The 21,001-nt window shown below is 37.8% G+C and overlaps 39 non-coding genes across 39 annotated transcripts; all 39 read right to left on the bottom strand.

The window, feature by feature from the left end:
* Window positions 1-327: 327 nt before the first annotated feature.
* TRNAI-UAU (transfer RNA isoleucine (anticodon UAU)) lies at window positions 328-420 on the bottom strand. The gene is given in 2 exon segments: window positions 328-363; window positions 383-420. It is a non-coding gene; the product is annotated as a tRNA-Ile (tRNA).
* A 439-nt stretch (window positions 421-859) lies between these two features.
* On the bottom strand, window positions 860-932 carry TRNAR-CCU (transfer RNA arginine (anticodon CCU)). Its single transcript has one exon. It is a non-coding gene; the product is annotated as a tRNA-Arg (tRNA).
* A 459-nt stretch (window positions 933-1,391) lies between these two features.
* TRNAI-UAU (transfer RNA isoleucine (anticodon UAU)) lies at window positions 1,392-1,484 on the bottom strand. The gene is given in 2 exon segments: window positions 1,392-1,427; window positions 1,447-1,484. It is a non-coding gene; the product is annotated as a tRNA-Ile (tRNA).
* A 439-nt stretch (window positions 1,485-1,923) lies between these two features.
* Window positions 1,924-1,996, bottom strand: TRNAR-CCU (transfer RNA arginine (anticodon CCU)). Its single transcript has one exon. It is a non-coding gene; the product is annotated as a tRNA-Arg (tRNA).
* Window positions 1,997-2,455: 459 nt separating this feature from the next.
* TRNAI-UAU (transfer RNA isoleucine (anticodon UAU)) lies at window positions 2,456-2,548 on the bottom strand. Its single transcript is given in 2 exon segments — window positions 2,456-2,491; window positions 2,511-2,548. It is a non-coding gene; the product is annotated as a tRNA-Ile (tRNA).
* A 439-nt stretch (window positions 2,549-2,987) lies between these two features.
* TRNAR-CCU (transfer RNA arginine (anticodon CCU)) lies at window positions 2,988-3,060 on the bottom strand. Its single transcript has one exon. It is a non-coding gene; the product is annotated as a tRNA-Arg (tRNA).
* A 459-nt stretch (window positions 3,061-3,519) lies between these two features.
* On the bottom strand, window positions 3,520-3,612 carry TRNAI-UAU (transfer RNA isoleucine (anticodon UAU)). Its single transcript is given in 2 exon segments — window positions 3,520-3,555; window positions 3,575-3,612. It is a non-coding gene; the product is annotated as a tRNA-Ile (tRNA).
* A 439-nt stretch (window positions 3,613-4,051) lies between these two features.
* Window positions 4,052-4,124, bottom strand: TRNAR-CCU (transfer RNA arginine (anticodon CCU)). The gene has a single exon. It is a non-coding gene; the product is annotated as a tRNA-Arg (tRNA).
* Window positions 4,125-4,583: 459 nt separating this feature from the next.
* On the bottom strand, window positions 4,584-4,676 carry TRNAI-UAU (transfer RNA isoleucine (anticodon UAU)). Its single transcript is given in 2 exon segments — window positions 4,584-4,619; window positions 4,639-4,676. It is a non-coding gene; the product is annotated as a tRNA-Ile (tRNA).
* A 439-nt stretch (window positions 4,677-5,115) lies between these two features.
* Window positions 5,116-5,188, bottom strand: TRNAR-CCU (transfer RNA arginine (anticodon CCU)). Its single transcript has one exon. It is a non-coding gene; the product is annotated as a tRNA-Arg (tRNA).
* A 459-nt stretch (window positions 5,189-5,647) lies between these two features.
* TRNAI-UAU (transfer RNA isoleucine (anticodon UAU)) lies at window positions 5,648-5,740 on the bottom strand. Its single transcript is given in 2 exon segments — window positions 5,648-5,683; window positions 5,703-5,740. It is a non-coding gene; the product is annotated as a tRNA-Ile (tRNA).
* A 439-nt stretch (window positions 5,741-6,179) lies between these two features.
* TRNAR-CCU (transfer RNA arginine (anticodon CCU)) lies at window positions 6,180-6,252 on the bottom strand. The gene has a single exon. It is a non-coding gene; the product is annotated as a tRNA-Arg (tRNA).
* A 459-nt stretch (window positions 6,253-6,711) lies between these two features.
* TRNAI-UAU (transfer RNA isoleucine (anticodon UAU)) lies at window positions 6,712-6,804 on the bottom strand. Its single transcript is given in 2 exon segments — window positions 6,712-6,747; window positions 6,767-6,804. It is a non-coding gene; the product is annotated as a tRNA-Ile (tRNA).
* A 439-nt stretch (window positions 6,805-7,243) lies between these two features.
* On the bottom strand, window positions 7,244-7,316 carry TRNAR-CCU (transfer RNA arginine (anticodon CCU)). Its single transcript has one exon. It is a non-coding gene; the product is annotated as a tRNA-Arg (tRNA).
* A 459-nt stretch (window positions 7,317-7,775) lies between these two features.
* On the bottom strand, window positions 7,776-7,868 carry TRNAI-UAU (transfer RNA isoleucine (anticodon UAU)). Its single transcript is given in 2 exon segments — window positions 7,776-7,811; window positions 7,831-7,868. It is a non-coding gene; the product is annotated as a tRNA-Ile (tRNA).
* A 439-nt stretch (window positions 7,869-8,307) lies between these two features.
* Window positions 8,308-8,380, bottom strand: TRNAR-CCU (transfer RNA arginine (anticodon CCU)). Its single transcript has one exon. It is a non-coding gene; the product is annotated as a tRNA-Arg (tRNA).
* A 459-nt stretch (window positions 8,381-8,839) lies between these two features.
* Window positions 8,840-8,932, bottom strand: TRNAI-UAU (transfer RNA isoleucine (anticodon UAU)). The gene is given in 2 exon segments: window positions 8,840-8,875; window positions 8,895-8,932. It is a non-coding gene; the product is annotated as a tRNA-Ile (tRNA).
* A 439-nt stretch (window positions 8,933-9,371) lies between these two features.
* On the bottom strand, window positions 9,372-9,444 carry TRNAR-CCU (transfer RNA arginine (anticodon CCU)). Its single transcript has one exon. It is a non-coding gene; the product is annotated as a tRNA-Arg (tRNA).
* Window positions 9,445-9,903: 459 nt separating this feature from the next.
* TRNAI-UAU (transfer RNA isoleucine (anticodon UAU)) lies at window positions 9,904-9,996 on the bottom strand. The gene is given in 2 exon segments: window positions 9,904-9,939; window positions 9,959-9,996. It is a non-coding gene; the product is annotated as a tRNA-Ile (tRNA).
* A 439-nt stretch (window positions 9,997-10,435) lies between these two features.
* Window positions 10,436-10,508, bottom strand: TRNAR-CCU (transfer RNA arginine (anticodon CCU)). Its single transcript has one exon. It is a non-coding gene; the product is annotated as a tRNA-Arg (tRNA).
* Window positions 10,509-10,967: 459 nt separating this feature from the next.
* Window positions 10,968-11,060, bottom strand: TRNAI-UAU (transfer RNA isoleucine (anticodon UAU)). Its single transcript is given in 2 exon segments — window positions 10,968-11,003; window positions 11,023-11,060. It is a non-coding gene; the product is annotated as a tRNA-Ile (tRNA).
* A 439-nt stretch (window positions 11,061-11,499) lies between these two features.
* Window positions 11,500-11,572, bottom strand: TRNAR-CCU (transfer RNA arginine (anticodon CCU)). The gene has a single exon. It is a non-coding gene; the product is annotated as a tRNA-Arg (tRNA).
* A 459-nt stretch (window positions 11,573-12,031) lies between these two features.
* On the bottom strand, window positions 12,032-12,124 carry TRNAI-UAU (transfer RNA isoleucine (anticodon UAU)). Its single transcript is given in 2 exon segments — window positions 12,032-12,067; window positions 12,087-12,124. It is a non-coding gene; the product is annotated as a tRNA-Ile (tRNA).
* Window positions 12,125-12,563: 439 nt separating this feature from the next.
* On the bottom strand, window positions 12,564-12,636 carry TRNAR-CCU (transfer RNA arginine (anticodon CCU)). Its single transcript has one exon. It is a non-coding gene; the product is annotated as a tRNA-Arg (tRNA).
* Window positions 12,637-13,095: 459 nt separating this feature from the next.
* On the bottom strand, window positions 13,096-13,188 carry TRNAI-UAU (transfer RNA isoleucine (anticodon UAU)). The gene is given in 2 exon segments: window positions 13,096-13,131; window positions 13,151-13,188. It is a non-coding gene; the product is annotated as a tRNA-Ile (tRNA).
* A 439-nt stretch (window positions 13,189-13,627) lies between these two features.
* Window positions 13,628-13,700, bottom strand: TRNAR-CCU (transfer RNA arginine (anticodon CCU)). The gene has a single exon. It is a non-coding gene; the product is annotated as a tRNA-Arg (tRNA).
* Window positions 13,701-14,159: 459 nt separating this feature from the next.
* TRNAI-UAU (transfer RNA isoleucine (anticodon UAU)) lies at window positions 14,160-14,252 on the bottom strand. The gene is given in 2 exon segments: window positions 14,160-14,195; window positions 14,215-14,252. It is a non-coding gene; the product is annotated as a tRNA-Ile (tRNA).
* Window positions 14,253-14,691: 439 nt separating this feature from the next.
* Window positions 14,692-14,764, bottom strand: TRNAR-CCU (transfer RNA arginine (anticodon CCU)). The gene has a single exon. It is a non-coding gene; the product is annotated as a tRNA-Arg (tRNA).
* A 459-nt stretch (window positions 14,765-15,223) lies between these two features.
* On the bottom strand, window positions 15,224-15,316 carry TRNAI-UAU (transfer RNA isoleucine (anticodon UAU)). Its single transcript is given in 2 exon segments — window positions 15,224-15,259; window positions 15,279-15,316. It is a non-coding gene; the product is annotated as a tRNA-Ile (tRNA).
* Window positions 15,317-15,755: 439 nt separating this feature from the next.
* Window positions 15,756-15,828, bottom strand: TRNAR-CCU (transfer RNA arginine (anticodon CCU)). The gene has a single exon. It is a non-coding gene; the product is annotated as a tRNA-Arg (tRNA).
* A 459-nt stretch (window positions 15,829-16,287) lies between these two features.
* TRNAI-UAU (transfer RNA isoleucine (anticodon UAU)) lies at window positions 16,288-16,380 on the bottom strand. Its single transcript is given in 2 exon segments — window positions 16,288-16,323; window positions 16,343-16,380. It is a non-coding gene; the product is annotated as a tRNA-Ile (tRNA).
* Window positions 16,381-16,819: 439 nt separating this feature from the next.
* TRNAR-CCU (transfer RNA arginine (anticodon CCU)) lies at window positions 16,820-16,892 on the bottom strand. The gene has a single exon. It is a non-coding gene; the product is annotated as a tRNA-Arg (tRNA).
* A 459-nt stretch (window positions 16,893-17,351) lies between these two features.
* Window positions 17,352-17,444, bottom strand: TRNAI-UAU (transfer RNA isoleucine (anticodon UAU)). The gene is given in 2 exon segments: window positions 17,352-17,387; window positions 17,407-17,444. It is a non-coding gene; the product is annotated as a tRNA-Ile (tRNA).
* A 439-nt stretch (window positions 17,445-17,883) lies between these two features.
* Window positions 17,884-17,956, bottom strand: TRNAR-CCU (transfer RNA arginine (anticodon CCU)). The gene has a single exon. It is a non-coding gene; the product is annotated as a tRNA-Arg (tRNA).
* Window positions 17,957-18,415: 459 nt separating this feature from the next.
* Window positions 18,416-18,508, bottom strand: TRNAI-UAU (transfer RNA isoleucine (anticodon UAU)). Its single transcript is given in 2 exon segments — window positions 18,416-18,451; window positions 18,471-18,508. It is a non-coding gene; the product is annotated as a tRNA-Ile (tRNA).
* Window positions 18,509-18,947: 439 nt separating this feature from the next.
* TRNAR-CCU (transfer RNA arginine (anticodon CCU)) lies at window positions 18,948-19,020 on the bottom strand. The gene has a single exon. It is a non-coding gene; the product is annotated as a tRNA-Arg (tRNA).
* Window positions 19,021-19,479: 459 nt separating this feature from the next.
* Window positions 19,480-19,572, bottom strand: TRNAI-UAU (transfer RNA isoleucine (anticodon UAU)). Its single transcript is given in 2 exon segments — window positions 19,480-19,515; window positions 19,535-19,572. It is a non-coding gene; the product is annotated as a tRNA-Ile (tRNA).
* A 439-nt stretch (window positions 19,573-20,011) lies between these two features.
* On the bottom strand, window positions 20,012-20,084 carry TRNAR-CCU (transfer RNA arginine (anticodon CCU)). The gene has a single exon. It is a non-coding gene; the product is annotated as a tRNA-Arg (tRNA).
* A 459-nt stretch (window positions 20,085-20,543) lies between these two features.
* TRNAI-UAU (transfer RNA isoleucine (anticodon UAU)) lies at window positions 20,544-20,636 on the bottom strand. Its single transcript is given in 2 exon segments — window positions 20,544-20,579; window positions 20,599-20,636. It is a non-coding gene; the product is annotated as a tRNA-Ile (tRNA).
* Between the last annotated feature and the right edge of the window lie 365 nt (window positions 20,637-21,001).

Below are 21,001 nucleotides of genomic sequence, written 5' to 3'. Positions count from 1 at the left end.
TTTCTGCTGAGAGCCAGGGCTTCCTTTGTCATGTCCTTTTCATCATGTAGTCACTCCACATTATTGATGCCAATGAAGGAAATAATATTTGGCTCCCAGAAGCCTTAAAAAAACAATTTATCTTTTACATTTCCCTTTACAATATGGTACTAGATCATGGTAAAACTGGTGAGACTTTTGTAATATACAGCAAATTAAACAAGAAACCATAAAAAGTAAATATCTCTCGGAAACTTCCTTCTCAATCGTGCAAGTAGATCATGATGGAACTCGAGAAACTTTGGCTAACGCATTTGTTCAAAATAACAAAGGAAGACAAGAAAAGTCTGCTCCAGGTGAGGCTTGAACTCACAACCTCGGCATAGCTCATCAGTTACTGCTTTATAAGTACCGCGCGCTGACCGATTGCGCCACTGGAGCAGCTGCTGGGCTGCAGCATTGCATATATGAAAAAAAAACAATCAGAAATTTAAAATGAAAAATTTGCTCCGAAATGTAACTATTTGATAAAACAGGATTTGTGTTGTTGCTTTTTCCACAGTTTGAAAATACATTTTTTACCAGATCACAATCTTTATGAAGAATCAATTGAGACATTTATCACACTGGCCAATGGGCATTTTTAAACTGAAACATCCTGTTGCTTCAGGAAGTGCACATGTGCATTGGCTGGGATGAACACACGCTCTGTTGCTATATTTTATATGCTGTATTTGTAATATCGTATTTTATTATTTAGCATGGTCACACTTCTTTCAATTAAAAGTCGCAATCTTTCTTTTTTGGAGAATTTTGCAAGCTCAAATTCAAACTGGTAGAAAGATTAGACAGACCATGCGCTGTTTCAGAGATAAGCAAACACCCCAGATGGGACTTGAACCCACAATCCCTGGCTTAGGAGGCCAGTGCCTTATCCATTTGGCCACTGGGGCTTCTCAAGGTAGTTCATGCCGTGGGTTCTATTTTCTGTAGCAGGCAATTATCCGTTTTAATTGCATTTTCAAAAATGGTCTTGTAAGTTTGTACTCCAACTTGAAAACAACCATAACCACGTGCTTCTTTCTTTTCTGCTGAGAGCCAAGGCTTCCTTTGTCATGTCCTTTTCATCATGTAGTCACTCCACATTATTGATGCCAATGAAGGAAATAATATTTGGCTCCCAGAAGCCTTAAAAAAACAATTTATCTTTTACATTTCCCTTTACAATATGGTACTAGATCATGGTAAAACTGGTGAGACTTTTGTAATATACAGCAAATTAAACAAGAAACCATAAAAAGTAAATATCTCTCGGAAACTTCCTTCTCAATCGTGCAAGTAGATCATGATGGAACTCGAGAAACTTTGGCTAACGCATTTGTTCAAAATAACAAAGGAAGACAAGAAAAGTCTGCTCCAGGTGAGGCTTGAACTCACAACCTCGGCATAGCTCATCAGTTACTGCTTTATAAGTACCGCGCGCTGACCGATTGCGCCACTGGAGCAGCTGCTGGGCTGCAGCATTGCATATATGAAAAAAAAACAATCAGAAATTTAAAATGAAAAATTTGCTCCGAAATGTAACTATTTGATAAAACAGGATTTGTGTTGTTGCTTTTTCCACAGTTTGAAAATACATTTTTTACCAGATCACAATCTTTATGAAGAATCAATTGAGACATTTATCACACTGGCCAATGGGCATTTTTAAACTGAAACATCCTGTTGCTTCAGGAAGTGCACATGTGCATTGGCTGGGATGAACACACGCTCTGTTGCTATATTTTATATGCTGTATTTGTAATATCGTATTTTATTATTTAGCATGGTCACACTTCTTTCAATTAAAAGTAGCAATCTTTCTTTTTTGGAGAATTTTGCAAGATCAAATTCAAACTGGTAGAAAGATTAGACAGACCATGCGCTGTTTCAGAGATAAGCAAACACCCCAGATGGGACTTGAACCCACAATCCCTGGCTTAGGAGGCCAGTGCCTTATCCATTAGGCCACTGGGGCTTCTCAAGGTAGTTCATGCCGTGGGTTCTATTTTCTGTAGCAGGCAATTATCCGTTTTAATTGCATTTTCAAAAATGGTCTTGTAAGTTTGTACTCCAACTTGAAAACAACCATAACCACGTGCTTCTTTCTTTTCTGCTGAGAGCCAGGGCTTCCTTTGTCATGTCCTTTTCATCATGTAGTCACTCCACATTATTGATGCCAATGAAGGAAATAATATTTGGCTCCCAGAAGCCTTAAAAAAACAATTTATCTTTTACATTTCCCTTTACAATATGGTACTAGATCATGGTAAAACTGGTGAGACTTTTGTAATATACAGCAAATTAAACAAGAAACCATAAAAAGTAAATATCTCTCGGAAACTTCCTTCTCAATCGTGCAAGTAGATCATGATGGAACTCGAGAAACTTTGGCTAACGCATTTGTTCAAAATAACAAAGGAAGACAAGAAAAGTCTGCTCCAGGTGAGGCTTGAACTCACAACCTCAGCATAGCTCATCAGTTACTGCTTTATAAGTACCGCGCGCTGACCGATTGCGCCACTGGAGCAGCTGCTGGGCTGCAGCATTGCATATATGAAAAAAAAACAATCAGAAATTTAAAATGAAAAATTTGCTCCGAAATGTAACTATTTGATAAAACAGGATTTGTGTTGTTGCTTTTTCCACAGTTTGAAAATACATTTTTTACCAGATCACAATCTTTATGAAGAATCAATTGAGACATTTATCACACTGGCCAATGGGCATATTTAAACTGAAACATCCTGTTGCTTCAGGAAGTGCACATGTGCATTGGCTGGGATGAACACACGCTCTGTTGCTATATTTTATATGCTGTATTTGTAATATCGTATTTTATTATTTAGCATGGTCACACTTCTTTCAATTAAAAGTAGCAATCTTTCTTTTTTGGAGAATTTTGCAAGATCAAATTCAAACTGGTAGAAAGATTAGACAGACCATGCGCTGTTTCAGAGATAAGCAAACACCCCAGATGGGACTTGAACCCACAATCCCTGGCTTAGGAGGCCAGTGCCTTATCCATTAGGCCACTGGGGCTTCTCAAGGTAGTTCATGCCGTGGGTTCTATTTTCTGTAGCAGGCAATTATCCGTTTTAATTGCATTTTCAAAAATGGTCTTGTAAGTTTGTACTCCAACTTGAAAACAACCATAACCACGTGCTTCTTTCTTTTCTGCTGAGAGCCAGGGCTTCCCTTGTCATGTCCTTTTCATCATGTAGTCACTCCACATTATTGATGCCAATGAAGGAAATAATATTTGGCTCCCAGAAGCCTTAAAAAAACAATTTATCTTTTGCATTTCCCTTTACAATATGGTACTAGATCATGGTAAAACTGGTGAGACTTTTGTAATATACAGCAAATTAAACAAGAAACCATAAAAAGTAAATATCTCTCGGAAACTTCCTTCTCAATCGTGCAAGTAGATCATGATGGAACTCGAGAAACTTTGGCTAACGCATTTGTTCAAAATAACAAAGGAAGACAAGAAAAGTCTGCTCCAGGTGAGGCTTGAACTCACAACCTCGGCATAGCTCATCAGTTACTGCTTTATAAGTACTGCGCGCTGACCGATTGCGCCACTGGAGCAGCTGCTGAGCTGCAGCATTGCATATATGAAAAAAAAACAATCAGAAATTTAAAATGAAAAATTTGCTCCGAAATGTAACTATTTGATAAAACAGGATTTGTGTTGTTGCTTTTTCCACAGTTTGAAAATACATTTTTTACCAGATCACAATCTTTATGAAGAATCAATTGAGACATTTATCACACTGGCCAATGGGCATTTTTAAACTGAAACATCCTGTTGCTTCAGGAAGTGCACGTGTGCATTGGCTGGGATGAACACACGCTCTGTTGCTATATTTTATATGCTGTATTTGTAATATCGTATTTTATTATTTAGCATGGTCACACTTCTTTCAATTAAAAGTCGCAATCTTTCTTTTTTGGAGAATTTTGCAAGATCAAATTCAAACTGGTAGAAAGATTAGACAGACCATGCGCTGTTTCAGAGATAAGCAAACACCCCAGATGGGACTTGAACCCATAATCCCTGGCTTAGGAGGCCAGTGCCTTATCCATTAGGCCACTGGGGCTTCTCAAGGTAGTTCATGCTGTGGGTTCTTTTTTCTGTAGCAGGCAATTATCCGTTTTAATTGCATTTTCAAAAATGGTCTTGTAAGTTTGTACTCCAACTTGAAAACAACCATAACCACGTGCTTCTTTCTTTTCTGCTGAGAGCCAGGGCTTCCTTTGTCATGTCCTTTTCATCATGTAGTCACTCCACATTATTGATGCCAATGAAGGAAATAATATTTGGCTCCCAGAAGCCTTAAAAAAACAATTTATCTTTTACATTTCCCTTTACAATATGGTACTAGATCATGGTAAAACTGGTGAGAATTTTGTAATATACAGCAAATTAAACAAGAAACCATAAAAAGTAAATATCTCTCGGAAACTTCCTTCTCAATCGTGCAAGTAGATCATGATGGAACTCGAGAAACTTTGGCTAACGCATTTGTTCAAAATAACAAAGGAAGACAAAAAAATTCTGCTCCAGGTGAGGCTTGAACTCACAACCTCGGCATAGCTCATCAGTTACTGCTTTATAAGTACCGCGCGCTGACCGATTGCGCCACTGGAGCAGCTGCTGAGCTGCAGCATTGCATATATGAAAAAAAAACAATCAGAAATTTAAAATGAAAAATTTGCTCCGAAATGTAACTATTTGATAAAACAGGATTTGTGTTGTTGCTTTTTCCACAGTTTGAAAATACATTTTTTACCAGATCACAATCTTTATGAAGAATCAATTGAGACATTTATCACACTGGCCAATGGGCATTTTTAAACTGAAACATCCTGTTGCTTCAGGAAGTGCACATGTGCATTGGCTGGGATGAACACACGCTCTGTTGCTATATTTTATATGCTGTATTTGTAATATCGTATTTTATTATTTAGCATGGTCACACTTCTTTCAATTAAAAGTAGCAATCTTTCTTTTTTGGAGAATTTTGCAAGATCAAATTCAAACTGGTAGAAAGATTAGACAGACCATGCGCTGTTTCAGAGATAAGCAAACACCCCAGATGGGACTTGAACCCACAATCCCTGGCTTAGGAGGCCAGTGCCTTATCCATTAGGCCACTGGGGCTTCTCAAGGTAGTTCATGCCGTGGGTTCTTTTTTCTGTAGCAGGCAATTATCCGTTTTAATTGCATTTTCAAAAATGGTCTTGTAAGTTTGTACTCCAACTTGAAAACAACCATAACCACGTGCTTCTTTCTTTTCTGCTGAGAGCCAGGGCTTCCTTTGTCATGTCCTTTTCATCATGTAGTCACTCCACATTATTGATGCCAATGAAGGAAATAATATTTGGCTCCCAGAAGCCTGAAAAAAACAATTTATCTTTTACATTTCCCTTTACAATATGGTACTAGATCATGGTAAAACTGGTGAGACTTTTGTAATATACAGCAAATTAAACAAGAAACCATAAAAAGTAAATATCTCTCGGAAACTTCCTTCTCAATCGTGCAAGTAGATCATGATGGAACTCGAGAAACTTTGGCTAACGCATTTGTTCAAAATAACAAAGGAAGACAAGAAAAGTCTGCTCCAGGTGAGGCTTGAACTCACAACCTCGGCATAGCTCATCAGTTACTGCTTTATAAGTACCGCGCGCTGACCGATTGCACCACTGGAGCAGCTGCTGAGCTGCAGCATTGCATATATGAAAAAAAAACAATCAGAAATTTAAAATGAAAAATTTGCTCCGAAATGTAACTATTTGATAAAACAGGATTTGTGTTGTTGCTTTTTCCACAGTTTGAAAATACATTTTTTACCAGATCACAATCTTTATGAAGAATCAATTGAGACATTTATCACACTGGCCAATGGGCATTTTTAAACTGAAACATCCTGTTGCTTCAGGAAGTGCACATGTGCATTGGCTGGGATGAACACACGCTCTGTTGCTATATTTTATATGCTGTATTTGTAATATCGTATTTTATTATTTAGCATGGTCACACTTCTTTCAATTAAAAGTAGCAATCTTTCTTTTTTGGAGAATTTTGCAAGATCAAATTCAAACTGGTAGAAAGATTAGACAGACCATGCGCTGTTTCAGAGATAAGCAAACACCCCAGATGGGACTTGAACCCACAATCCCTGGCTTAGGAGGCCAGTGCCTTATCTATTAGGCCACTGGGGCTTCTCAAGGTAGTTCATGCCGTGGGTTCTTTTTTCTGTAGCAGGCAATTATCCGTTTTAATTGCATTTTCAAAAATGGTCTTGTAAGTTTGTACTCCAACTTGAAAACAACCATAACCACGTGCTTCTTTCTTTTCTGCTGAGAGCCAGGGCTTCCTTTGTCATGTCCTTTTCATCATGTAGTCACTCCACATTATTGATGCCAATGAAGGAAATAATATTTGGCTCCCAGAAGCCTTAAAAAAACAATTTATCTTTTACATTTCCCTTTACAATATGGTACTAGATCATGGTAAAACTGGTGAGACTTTTGTAATATACAGCAAATTAAACAAGAAACCATAAAAAGTAAATATCTCTCGGAAACTTCCTTCTCAATCGTGCAAGTAGATCATGATGGAACTCGAGAAACTTTGGCTAACGCATTTGTTCAAAATAACAAAGGAAGACAAGAAAAGTCTGCTCCAGGTGAGGCTTGAACTCACAACCTCGGCATAGCTCATCAGTTACTGCTTTATAAGTACCGCGCGCTGACCGATTGCGCCACTGGAGCAGCTGCTGGGCTGCAGCATTGCATATATGAAAAAAAAACAATCAGAAATTTAAAATGAAAAATTTGCTCCGAAATGTAACTATTTGATAAAACAGGATTTGTGTTGTTGCTTTTTCCACAGTTTGAAAATACATTTTTTACCAGATCACAATCTTTATGAAGAATCAATTGAGACATTTATCACACTGGCCAATGGGCATTTTTAAACTGAAACATCCTGTTGCTTCAGGAAGTGCACATGTGCATTGGCTGGGATGAACACACGCTCTGTTGCTATATTTTATATGCTGTATTTGTAATATCGTATTTTATTATTTAGCATGGTCACACTTCTTTCAATTAAAAGTAGCAATCTTTCTTTTTTGGAGAATTTTGCAAGATCAAATTCAAACTGGTAGAAAGATTAGACAGACCATGCGCTGTTTCAGAGATAAGCAAACACCCCAGATGGGACTTGAACCCACAATCCCTGGCTTAGGAGGCCAGTGCCTTATCCATTAGGCCACTGGGGCTTCTCAAGGTAGTTCATGCCGTGGGTTCTATTTTCTGTAGCAGGCAATTATCCGTTTTAATTGCATTTTCAAAAATGGTCTTGTAAGTTTGTACTCCAACTTGAAAACAACCATAACCACGTGCTTCTTTCTTTTCTGCTGAGAGCCAGGGCTTCCTTTGTCATGTCCTTTTCATCATGTAGTCACTCCACATTATTGATGCCAATGAAGGAAATAATATTTGGCTCCCAGAAGCCTTAAAAAAACAATTTATCTTTTACATTTCCCTTTACAATATGGTACTAGATCATGGTAAAACTGGTGAGACTTTTGTAATATACAGCAAATTAAACAAGAAACCATAAAAAGTAAATATCTCTCGGAAACTTCCTTCTCAATCGTGCAAGTAGATCATGATGGAACTCGAGAAACTTTGGCTAACGCATTTGTTCAAAATAACAAAGGAAGACAAGAAAAGTCTGCTCCAGGTGAGGCTTGAACTCACAACCTCGGCATAGCTCATCAGTTACTGCTTTATAAGTACCGCGCGCTGACCGATTGCGCCACTGGAGCAGCTGCTGGGCTGCAGCATTGCATATATGAAAAAAAAACAATCAGAAATTTAAAATGAAAAATTTGCTCCGAAATGTAACTATTTGATAAAACAGGATTTGTGTTGTTGCTTTTTCCACAGTTTGAAAATACATTTTTTACCAGATCACAATCTTTATGAAGAATCAATTGAGACATTTATCACACTGGCCAATGGGCATTTTTAAACTGAAACATCCTGTTGCTTCAGGAAGTGCACATGTGTATTGGCTGGGATGAACACACGCTCTGTTGCTATATTTTATATGCTGTATTTGTAATATCGTATTTTATTATTTAGCATGGTCACACTTCTTTCAATTAAAAGTAGCAATCTTTCTTTTTTGGAGAATTTTGCAAGATCAAATTCAAACTGGTAGAAAGATTAGACAGACCATGCGCTGTTTCAGAGATAAGCAAACACCCCAGATGGGACTTGAACCCACAATCCCTGGCTTAGGAGGCCAGTGCCTTATCCATTAGGCCACTGGGGCTTCTCAAGGTAGTTCATGCCGTGGGTTCTATTTTCTGTAGCAGGCAATTATCCGTTTTAATTGCATTTTCAAAAATGGTCTTGTAAGTTTGTACTCCAACTTGAAAACAACCATAACCACGTGCTTCTTTCTTTTCTGCTGAGAGCCAGGGCTTCCTTTGTCATGTCCTTTTCATCATGTAGTCACTCCACATTATTGATGCCAATGAAGGAAATAATATTTGGCTCCCAGAAGCCTTAAAAAAACAATTTATCTTTTACATTTCCCTTTACAATATGGTACTAGATCATGGTAAAACTGGTGAGACTTTTGTAATATACAGCAAATTAAACAAGAAACCATAAAAAGTAAATATCTCTCGGAAACTTCCTTCTCAATCGTGCAAGTAGATCATGATGGAACTCGAGAAACTTTGGCTAACGCATTTGTTCAAAATAACAAAGGAAGACAAGAAAAGTCTGCTCCAGGTGAGGCTTGAACTCACAACCTCGGCATAGCTCATCAGTTACTGCTTTATAAGTACCGCGCGCTGACCGATTGCGCCACTGGAGCAGCTGCTGGGCTGCAGCATTGCATATATGAAAAAAAAACAATCAGAAATTTAAAATGAAAAATTTGCTCCGAAATGTAACTATTTGATAAAACAGGATTTGTGTTGTTGCTTTTTCCACAGTTTGAAAATACATTTTTTACCAGATCACAATCTTTATGAAGAATCAATTGAGACATTTATCACACTGGCCAATGGGCATTTTTAAACTGAAACATCCTGTTGCTTCAGGAAGTGCACATGTGTATTGGCTGGGATGAACACACGCTCTGTTGCTATATTTTATATGCTGTATTTGTAATATCGTATTTTATTATTTAGCATGGTCACACTTCTTTCAATTAAAAGTAGCAATCTTTCTTTTTTGGAGAATTTTGCAAGATCAAATTCAAACTGGTAGAAAGATTAGACAGACCATGCGCTGTTTCAGAGATAAGCAAACACCCCAGATGGGACTTGAACCCACAATCCCTGGCTTAGGAGGCCAGTGCCTTATCCATTAGGCCACTGGGGCTTCTCAAGGTAGTTCATGCCGTGGGTTCTATTTTCTGTAGCAGGCAATTATCCGTTTTAATTGCATTTTCAAAAATGGTCTTGTAAGTTTGTACTCCAACTTGAAAACAACCATAACCACGTGCTTCTTTCTTTTCTGCTGAGAGCCAGGGCTTCCTTTGTCATGTCCTTTTCATCATGTAGTCACTCCACATTATTGATGCCAATGAAGGAAATAATATTTGGCTCCCAGAAGCCTTAAAAAAACAAATTATCTTTTACATTTCCCTTTACAATATGGTACTAGATCATGGTAAAACTGGTGAGACTTTTGTAATATACAGCAAATTAAACAAGAAACCATAAAAAGTAAATATCTCTCGGAAACTTCCTTCTCAATCGTGCAAGTAGATCATGATGGAACTCGAGAAACTTTGGCTAACGCATTTGTTCAAAATAACAAAGGAAGACAAGAAAAGTCTGCTCCAGGTGAGGCTTGAACTCACAACCTCAGCATAGCTCATCAGTTACTGCTTTATAAGTACCGCGCGCTGACCGATTGCGCCACTGGAGCAGCTGCTGGGCTGCAGCATTGCATATATGAAAAAAAAACAATCAGAAATTTAAAATGAAAAATTTGCTCCGAAATGTAACTATTTGATAAAACAGGATTTGTGTTGTTGCTTTTTCCACAGTTTGAAAATACATTTTTTACCAGATCACAATCTTTATGAAGAATCAATTGAGACATTTATCACACTGGCCAATGGGCATATTTAAACTGAAACATCCTGTTGCTTCAGGAAGTGCACATGTGCATTGGCTGGGATGAACACACGCTCTGTTGCTATATTTTATATGCTGTATTTGTAATATCGTATTTTATTATTTAGCATGGTCACACTTCTTTCAATTAAAAGTAGCAATCTTTCTTTTTTGGAGAATTTTGCAAGATCAAATTCAAACTGGTAGAAAGATTAGACAGACCATGCGCTGTTTCAGAGATAAGCAAACACCCCAGATGGGACTTGAACCCACAATCCCTGGCTTAGGAGGCCAGTGCCTTATCCATTAGGCCACTGGGGCTTCTCAAGGTAGTTCATGCCGTGGGTTCTATTTTCTGTAGCAGGCAATTATCCGTTTTAATTGCATTTTCAAAAATGGTCTTGTAAGTTTGTACTCCAACTTGAAAACAACCATAACCACGTGCTTCTTTCTTTTCTGCTGAGAGCCAGGGCTTCCTTTGTCATGTCCTTTTCATCATGTAGTCACTCCACATTATTGATGCCAATGAAGGAAATAATATTTGGCTCCCAGAAGCCTTAAAAAAACAATTTATCTTTTGCATTTCCCTTTACAATATGGTACTAGATCATGGTAAAACTGGTGAGACTTTTGTAATATACAGCAAATTAAACAAGCAACCATAAAAAGTAAATATCTCTCGGAAACTTCCTTCTCAATCGTGCAAGTAGATCATGATGGAACTCGAGAAACTTTGGCTAACGCATTTGTTCAAAATAACAAAGGAAGACAAGAAAAGTCTGCTCCAGGTGAGGCTTGAACTCACAACCTCGGCATAGCTCATCAGTTACTGCTTTATAAGTACCGCGCGCTGACCGATTGCGCCACTGGAGCAGCTGCTGGGCTGCAGCATTGCATATATGAAAAAAAAACAATCAGAAATTTAAAATGAAAAATTTGCTCCGAAATGTAACTATTTGATAAAACAGGATTTGTGTTGTTGCTTTTTCCACAGTTTGAAAATACATTTTTTACCAGATCACAATCTTTATGAAGAATCAATTGAGACATTTATCACACTGGCCAATGGGCATTTTTAAACTGAAACATCCTGTTGCTTCAGGAAGTGCACATGTGCATTGGCTGGGATGAACACACGCTCTGTTGCTATGTTTTATATGCTGTATTTGTAATATCGTATTTTATTATTTAGCATGGTCACACTTCTTTCAATTAAAAGTCGCAATCTTTCTTTTTTGGAGAATTTTGCAAGATCAAATTCAAACTGGTAGAAAGATTAGACAGACCATGCGCTGTTTCAGAGATAAGCAAACACCCCAGATGGGACTTGAACCCACAATCCCTGGCTTAGGAGGCCAGTGCCTTATCCATTAGGCCACTGGGGCTTCTCAAGGTAGTTCATGCCGTGGGTTCTATTTTCTGTAGCAGGCAATTATCCGTTTTAATTGCATTTTCAAAAATGGTCTTGTAAGTTTGTACTCCAACTTGAAAACAACCATAACCACGTGCTTCTTTCTTTTCTGCTGAGAGCCAAGGCTTCCTTTGTCATGTCCTTTTCATCATGTAGTCACTCCACATTATTGATGCCAATGAAGGAAATAATATTTGGCTCCCAGAAGCCTTAAAAAAACAATTTATCTTTTACATTTCCCTTTACAATATGGTACTAGATCATGGTAAAACTGGTGAGACTTTTGTAATATACAGCAAATTAAACAAGAAACCATAAAAAGTAAATATCTCTCGGAAACTTCCTTCTCAATCGTGCAAGTAGATCATGATGGAACTCGAGAAACTTTGGCTAACGCATTTGTTCAAAATAACAAAGGAAGACAAGAAAAGTCTGCTCCAGGTGAGGCTTGAACTCACAACCTCGGCATAGCTCATCAGTTACTGCTTTATAAGTACCGCGCGCTGACCGATTGCGCCACTGGAGCAGCTGCTGGGCTGCAGCATTGCATATATGAAAAAAAAACAATCAGAAATTTAAAATGAAAAATTTGCTCCGAAATGTAACTATTTGATAAAACAGGATTTGTGTTGTTGCTTTTTCCACAGTTTGAAAATACATTTTTTACCAGATCACAATCTTTATGAAGAATCAATTGAGACATTTATCACACTGGCCAATGGGCATTTTTAAACTGAAACATCCTGTTGCTTCAGGAAGTGCACATGTGCATTGGCTGGGATGAACACACGCTCTGTTGCTATATTTTATATGCTGTATTTGTAATATCGTATTTTATTATTTAGCATGGTCACACTTCTTTCAATTAAAAGTAGCAATCTTTCTTTTTTGGAGAATTTTGCAAGATCAAATTCAAACTGGTAGAAAGATTAGACAGACCATGCGCTGTTTCAGAGATAAGCAAACACCCCAGATGGGACTTGAACCCACAATCCCTGGCTTAGGAGGCCAGTGCCTTATCCATTAGGCCACTGGGGCTTCTCAAGGTAGTTCATGCCGTGGGTTCTATTTTCTGTAGCAGGCAATTATCCGTTTTAATTGCATTTTCAAAAATGGTCTTGTAAGTTTGTACTCCAACTTGAAAACAACCATAACCACGTGCTTCTTTCTTTTCTGCTGAGAGCCAGGGCTTCCTTTGTCATGTCCTTTTCATCATGTAGTCACTCCACATTATTGATGCCAATGAAGGAAATAATATTTGGCTCCCAGAAGCCTTAAAAAAACAATTTATCTTTTACATTTCCCTTTACAATATGGTACTAGATCATGGTAAAACTGGTGAGACTTTTGTAATATACAGCAAATTAAACAAGAAACCATAAAAAGTAAATATCTCTCGGAAACTTCCTTCTCAATCGTGCAAGTAGATCATGATGGAACTCGAGAAACTTTGGCTAACGCATTTGTTCAAAATAACAAAGGAAGACAAGAAAAGTCTGCTCCAGGTGAGGCTTGAACTCACAACCTCAGCATAGCTCATCAGTTACTGCTTTATAAGTACCGCGCGCTGACCGATTGCGCCACTGGAGCAGCTGCTGGGCTGCAGCATTGCATATATGAAAAAAAAACAATCAGAAATTTAAAATGAAAAATTTGCTCCGAAATGTAACTATTTGATAAAACAGGATTTGTGTTGTTGCTTTTTCCACAGTTTGAAAATACATTTTTTACCAGATCACAATCTTTATGAAGAATCAATTGAGACATTTATCACACTGGCCAATGGGCATATTTAAACTGAAACATCCTGTTGCTTCAGGAAGTGCACATGTGCATTGGCTGGGATGAACACACGCTCTGTTGCTATATTTTATATGCTGTATTTGTAATATCGTATTTTATTATTTAGCATGGTCACACTTCTTTCAATTAAAAGTAGCAATCTTTCTTTTTTGGAGAATTTTGCAAGATCAAATTCAAACTGGTAGAAAGATTAGACAGACCATGCGCTGTTTCAGAGATAAGCAAACACCCCAGATGGGACTTGAACCCACAATCCCTGGCTTAGGAGGCCAGTGCCTTATCCATTAGGCCACTGGGGCTTCTCAAGGTAGTTCATGCCGTGGGTTCTATTTTCTGTAGCAGGCAATTATCCGTTTTAATTGCATTTTCAAAAATGGTCTTGTAAGTTTGTACTCCAACTTGAAAACAACCATAACCACGTGCTTCTTTCTTTTCTGCTGAGAGCCAGGGCTTCCTTTGTCATGTCCTTTTCATCATGTAGTCACTCCACATTATTGATGCCAATGAAGGAAATAATATTTGGCTCCCAGAAGCCTTAAAAAAACAATTTATCTTTTGCATTTCCCTTTACAATATGGTACTAGATCATGGTAAAACTGGTGAGACTTTTGTAATATACAGCAAATTAAACAAGAAACCATAAAAAGTAAATATCTCTCGGAAACTTCCTTCTCAATCGTGCAAGTAGATCATGATGGAACTCGAGAAACTTTGGCTAACGCATTTGTTCAAAATAACAAAGGAAGACAAGAAAAGTCTGCTCCAGGTGAGGCTTGAACTCACAACCTCGGCATAGCTCATCAGTTACTGCTTTATAAGTACTGCGCGCTGACCGATTGCGCCACTGGAGCAGCTGCTGAGCTGCAGCATTGCATATATGAAAAAAAAACAATCAGAAATTTAAAATGAAAAATTTGCTCCGAAATGTAACTATTTGATAAAACAGGATTTGTGTTGTTGCTTTTTCCACAGTTTGAAAATACATTTTTTACCAGATCACAATCTTTATGAAGAATCAATTGAGACATTTATCACACTGGCCAATGGGCATTTTTAAACTGAAACATCCTGTTGCTTCAGGAAGTGCACATGTGCATTGGCTGGGATGAACACACGCTCTGTTGCTATATTTTATATGCTGTATTTGTAATATCGTATTTTATTATTTAGCATGGTCACACTTCTTTCAATTAAAAGTAGCAATCTTTCTTTTTTGGAGAATTTTGCAAGATCAAATTCAAACTGGTAGAAAGATTAGACAGACCATGCGCTGTTTCAGAGATAAGCAAACACCCCAGATGGGACTTGAACCCACAATCCCTGGCTTAGGAGGCCAGTGCCTTATCCATTAGGCCACTGGGGCTTCTCAAGGTAGTTCATGCCGTGGGTTCTTTTTTCTGTAGCAGGCAATTATCCGTTTTAATTGCATTTTCAAAAATGGTCTTGTAAGTTTGTACTCCAACTTGAAAACAACCATAACCACGTGCTTCTTTCTTTTCTGCTGAGAGCCAGGGCTTCCTTTGTCATGTCCTTTTCATCATGTAGTCACTCCACATTATTGATGCCAATGAAGAAAATAATATTTGGCTCCCAGAAGCCTTAAAAAAACAATTTATCTTTTACATTTCCCTTTACAATATGGTACTAGATCATGGTAAAACTGGTGAGACTTTTGTAATATACAGCAAATTAAACAAGAAACCATAAAAAGTAAATATCTCTCGGAAACTTCCTTCTCAATCGTGCAAGTAGATCATGATGGAACTCGAGAAACTTTGGCTAACGCATTTGTTCAAAATAACAAAGGAAGACAAGAAAAGTCTGCTCCAGGTGAGACTTGAACTCACAACCTCGGCATAGCTCATCAGTTACTGCTTTATAAGTACCGCGCGCTGACCGATTGCGCCACTGGAGCAGCTGCTGGGCTGCAGCATTGCATATATGAAAAAAAAACAATCAGAAATTTAAAATGAAAAATTTGCTCCGAAATGTAACTATTTGATAAAACAGGATTTGTGTTGTTGCTTTTTCCACAGTTTGAAAATACATTTTTTACCAGATCACAATCTTTATGAAGAATCAATTGAGACATTTATCACACTGGCCAATGGGCATTTTTAAACTGAAACATCCTGTTGCTTCAGGAAGTGCAGATGTGCATTGGCTGGGATGAACACACGCTCTGTTGCTATATTTTATATGCTGTATTTGTAATATCGTATTTTATTATTTAGCATGGTCACACTTCTTTCAATTAAAAGTCGCCATCTTTCTTTTTTGGAGAATTTTGCAAGATCAAATTCAAACTGATAGAAAGATTAGACAGACCATGCGCTGTTTCAGAGATAAGCAAACACCCCAGATGGGACTTGAACCCACAATCCCTGGCTTAGGAAGCCAGTGCCTTATCTATTAGGCCACTGGGGCTTCTCAAGGTAGTTCATGCCGTGGGTTCTTTTTTCTGTAGCAGGCAATTATCCGTTTTAATTGCATTTTCAAAAATGGTCTTGTAAGTTTGTACTCCAACTTGAAAACAACCATAACCACGTGCTTCTTTCTTTTCTGCTGAGAGCCAGGGCTTCCTTTGTCATGTCCTTTTCATCATGTAGTCACTCCACATTATTGATGCCAATGAAGGAAATAATATTTGGCTCCCAGAAGCCTTAAAAAAACAATTTATCTTTTACATTTCCCTTTACAATATGGTACTAGATCATGGTAAAACTGGTGAGACTTTTGTAATATACAGCAAATTAAACAAGAAACCATAAAAAGTAAATATCTCTCGGAAACTTCCTTCTCAATCGTGCAAGTAGATCATGATGGAACTCGAGAAACTTTGGCTAACGCATTTGTTCAAAATAACAAAGGAAGACAAGAAAAGTCTGCTCCAGGTGAGGCTTGAACTCACAACCTCGGCATAGCTCATCAGTTACTGCTTTATAAGTACCGCGCGCTGACCGATTGCGCCACTGGAGCAGCTGCTGAGCTGCAGCATTGCATATATGAAAAAAAAACAATCAGAAATTTAAAATGAAAAATTTGCTCCGAAATGTAACTATTTGATAAAACAGGATTTGTGTTGTTGCTTTTTCCACAGTTTGAAAATACATTTTTTACCAGATCACAATCTTTATGAAGAATCAATTGAGACATTTATCACACTGGCCAATGGGCATTTTTAAACTGAAACATCCTGTTGCTTCAGGAAGTGCACATGTGCATTGGCTGGGATGAACACACGCTCTGTTGCTATATTTTATATGCTGTATTTGTAATATCGTATTTTATTATTTAGCATGGTCACACTTCTTTCAATTAAAAGTAGCAATCTTTCTTTTTTGGAGAATTTTGCAAGATCAAATTCAAACTGGTAGAAAGATTAGACAGACCATGCGCTGTTTCAGAGATAAGCAAACACCCCAGATGGGACTTGAACCCACAATCCCTGGCTTAGGAGGCCAGTGCCTTATCCATTAGGCCACTGGGGCTTCTCAAGGTAGTTCATGCCGTGGGTTCTATTTTCTGTAGCAGGCAATTATCCGTTTTAATTGCATTTTCAAAAATGGTCTTGTAAGTTTGTACTCCAACTTGAAAACAACCATAACCACGTGCTTCTTTCTTTTCTGCTGAGAGCCAAGGCTTCCTTTGTCATGTCCTTTTCATCATGTAGTCACTCCACATTATTGATGCCAATGAAGGAAATAATATTTGGCTCCCAGAAGCCTTAAAAAAACAATTTATCTTTTGCATTTCCCTTTACAATATGGTACTAGATCATGGTAAAACTGGTGAGACTTTTGTAATATACAGCAAATTAAACAAGAAACCATAAAAAGTAAATATCTCTCGGAAACTTCCTTCTCAATCGTGCAAGTAGATCATGATGGAACTCGAGAAACTTTGGCTAACGCATTTGTTCAAAATAACAAAGGAAGACAAGAAAAGTCTGCTCCAGGTGAGGCTTGAACTCACAACCTCGGCATAGCTCATCAGTTACTGCTTTATAAGTACTGCGCGCTGACCGATTGCGCCACTGGAGCAGCTGCTGAGCTGCAGCATTGCATATATGAAAAAAAAACAATCAGAAATTTAAAATGAAAAATTTGCTCCGAAATGTAACTATTTGATAAAACAGGATTTGTGTTGTTGCTTTTTCCACAGTTTGAAAATACATTTTTTACCAGATCACAATCTTTATGAAGAATCAATTGAGACATTTATCACACTGGCCAATGGGCATTTTTAAACTGAAACATCCTGTTGCTTCAGGAAGTGCACATGTGCATTGGCTGGGATGAACACACGCTCTGTTGCTATATTTTATATGCTGTATTTGTAATATCGTATTTTATTATTTAGCATGGTCACACTTCTTTCAATTAAAAGTAGCAATCTTTCTTTTTTGGAGAATTTTGCAAGATCAAATTCAAACTGGTAGAAAGATTAGACAGACCATGCGCTGTTTCAGAGATAAGCAAACACCCCAGATGGGACTTGAACCCACAATCCCTGGCTTAGGAGGCCAGTGCCTTATCCATTAGGCCACTGGGGCTTCTCAAGGTAGTTCATGCCGTGGGTTCTTTTTTCTGTAGCAGGCAATTATCCGTTTTAATTGCATTTTCAAAAATGGTCTTGTAAGTTTGTACTCCAACTTGAAAACAACCATAACCACGTGCTTCTTTCTTTTCTGCTGAGAGCCAGGGCTTCCTTTGTCATGTCCTTTTCATCATGTAGTCACTCCACATTATTGATGCCAATGAAGGAAATAATATTTGGCTCCCAGAAGCCTGAAAAAAACAATTTATCTTTTACATTTCCCTTTACAATATGGTACTAGATCATGGTAAAACTGGTGAGACTTTTGTAATATACAGCAAATTAAACAAGAAACCATAAAAAGTAAATATCTCTCGGAAACTTCCTTCTCAATCGTGCAAGTAGATCATGATGGAACTCGAGAAACTTTGGCTAACGCATTTGTTCAAAATAACAAAGGAAGACAAGAAAAGTCTGCTCCAGGTGAGGCTTGAACTCACAACCTCGGCATAGCTCATCAGTTACTGCTTTATAAGTACCGCGCGCTGACCGATTGCACCACTGGAGCAGCTGCTGAGCTGCAGCATTGCATATATGAAAAAAAAACAATCAGAAATTTAAAATGAAAAATTTGCTCCGAAATGTAACTATTTGATAAAACAGGATTTGTGTTGTTGCTTTTTCCACAGTTTGAAAATACATTTTTTACCAGATCACAATCTTTATGAAGAATCAATTGAGACATTTATCACACTGGCCAATGGGCATTTTTAAACTGAAACATCCTGTTGCTTCAGGAAGTGCACATGTGCATTGGCTGGGATGAACACACGCTCTGTTGCTATATTTTATATGCTGTATTTGTAATATCGTATTTTATTATTTAGCATGGTCACACTTCTTTCAATTAAAAGTAGCAATCTTTCTTTTTTGGAGAATTTTGCAAGATCAAATTCAAACTGGTAGAAAGATTAGACAGACCATGCGCTGTTTCAGAGATAAGCAAACACCCCAGATGGGACTTGAACCCACAATCCCTGGCTTAGGAGGCCAGTGCCTTATCCATTAGGCCACTGGGGCTTCTCAAGGTAGTTCATGCCGTGGGTTCTATTTTCTGTAGCAGGCAATTATCCGTTTTAATTGCATTTTCAAAAATGGTCTTGTAAGTTTGTACTCCAACTTGAAAACAACCATAACCACGTGCTTCTTTCTTTTCTGCTGAGAGCCAGGGCTTCCTTTGTCATGTCCTTTTCATCATGTAGTCACTCCACATTATTGATGCCAATGAAGGAAATAATATTTGGCTCCCAGAAGCCTGAAAAAAACAATTTATCTTTTACATTTCCCTTTACAATATGGTACTAGATCATGGTAAAACTGGTGAGACTTTTGTAATATACAGCAAATTAAACAAGAAACCATAAAAAGTAAATATCTCTCGGAAACTTCCTTCTCAATCGTGCAAGTAGATCATGATGGAACTCGAGAAACTTTGGCTAACGCATTTGTTCAAAATAACAAAGGAAGACAAGAAAAGTCTGCTCCAGGTGAGGCTTGAACTCACAACCTCGGCATAGCTCATCAGTTACTGCTTTATAAGTACCGCGCGCTGACCGATTGCACCACTGGAGCAGCTGCTGAGCTGCAGCATTGCATATATGAAAAAAAAACAATCAGAAATTTAAAATGAAAAATTTGCTCCGAAATGTAACTATTTGATAAAACAGGATTTGTGTTGTTGCTTTTTCCACAGTTTGAAAATACATTTTTTACCAGATCACAATCTTTATGAAGAATCAATTGAGACATTTATCACACTGGCCAATGGGCATTTTTAAACTGAAACATCCTGTTGCTTCAGGAAGTGCACATGTGCATTGGCTGGGATGAACACACGCTCTGTTGCTATATTTTATATGCTGTATTTGTAATATCGTATTTTATTATTTAGCATGGTCACACTTCTTTCAATTAAAAGTAGCAATCTTTCTTTTTTGGAGAATTTTGCAAGATCAAATTCAAACTGGTAGAAAGATTAGACAGACCATGCGCTGTTTCAGAGATAAGCAAACACCCCAGATGGGACTTGAACCCACAATCCCTGGCTTAGGAGGCCAGTGCCTTATCCATTAGGCCACTGGGGCTTCTCAAGGTAGTTCATGCCGTGGGTTCTATTTTCTGTAGCAGGCAATTATCCGTTTTAATTGCATTTTCAAAAATGGTCTTGTAAGTTTGTACTCCAACTTGAAAACAACCATAACCACGTGCTTCTTTCTTTTCTGCTGAGAGCCAGGGCTTCCTTTGTCATGTCCTTTTCATCATGTAGTCACTCCACATTATTGATGCCAATGAAGAAAATAATATTTGGCTCCCAGAAGCCTTAAAAAAACAATTTATCTTTTACATTTCCCTTTACAATATGGTACTAGATCATGGTAAAACTGGTGAGACTTTTGTAATATACAGCAAATTAAACAAGAAACCATAAAAAGTAAATATCTCTCGGAAACTTCCTTCTCAATCGTGCAAGTAGATCATGATGGAACTCGAGAAACTTTGGCTAACGCATTTGTTCAAAATAACAAAGGAAGACAAGAAAAGTCTGCTCCAGGTGAGACTTGAACTCACAACCTCGGCATAGCTCATCAGTTACTGCTTTATAAGTACCGCGCGCTGACCGATTGCGCCACTGGAGCAGCTGCTGGGCTGCAGCATTGCATATATGAAAAAAAAACAATCAGAAATTTAAAATGAAAAATTTGCTCCGAAATGTAACTATTTGATAAAACAGGATTTGTGTTGTTGCTTTTTCCACAGTTTGAAAATACATTTTTTACCAGATCACAATCTTTATGAAGAATCAATTGAGACATTTATCACACTGGCCAATGGGCATTTTTAAACTGAAACATCCTGTTGCTTCAGGAAGTGCAGATGTGCATTGGCTGGGATGAACACACGCTCTGTTGCTATATTTTATATGCTGTATTTGTAATATCGTATTTTATTATTTAGCATGGTCACACTTCTTTCAATTAAAAGTCGCCATCTTTCTTTTTTG

Source organism: Anomaloglossus baeobatrachus, chromosome 4, assembly GCF_048569485.1.
Source record: "Anomaloglossus baeobatrachus isolate aAnoBae1 chromosome 4, aAnoBae1.hap1, whole genome shotgun sequence".
NCBI classification, from domain to species: Eukaryota; Metazoa; Chordata; class Amphibia; order Anura; family Aromobatidae; genus Anomaloglossus; species Anomaloglossus baeobatrachus.
The sequence above is the reverse complement of the archived record's forward strand: the minus strand, read 5'-3'. Positions and strand labels throughout refer to the sequence as shown.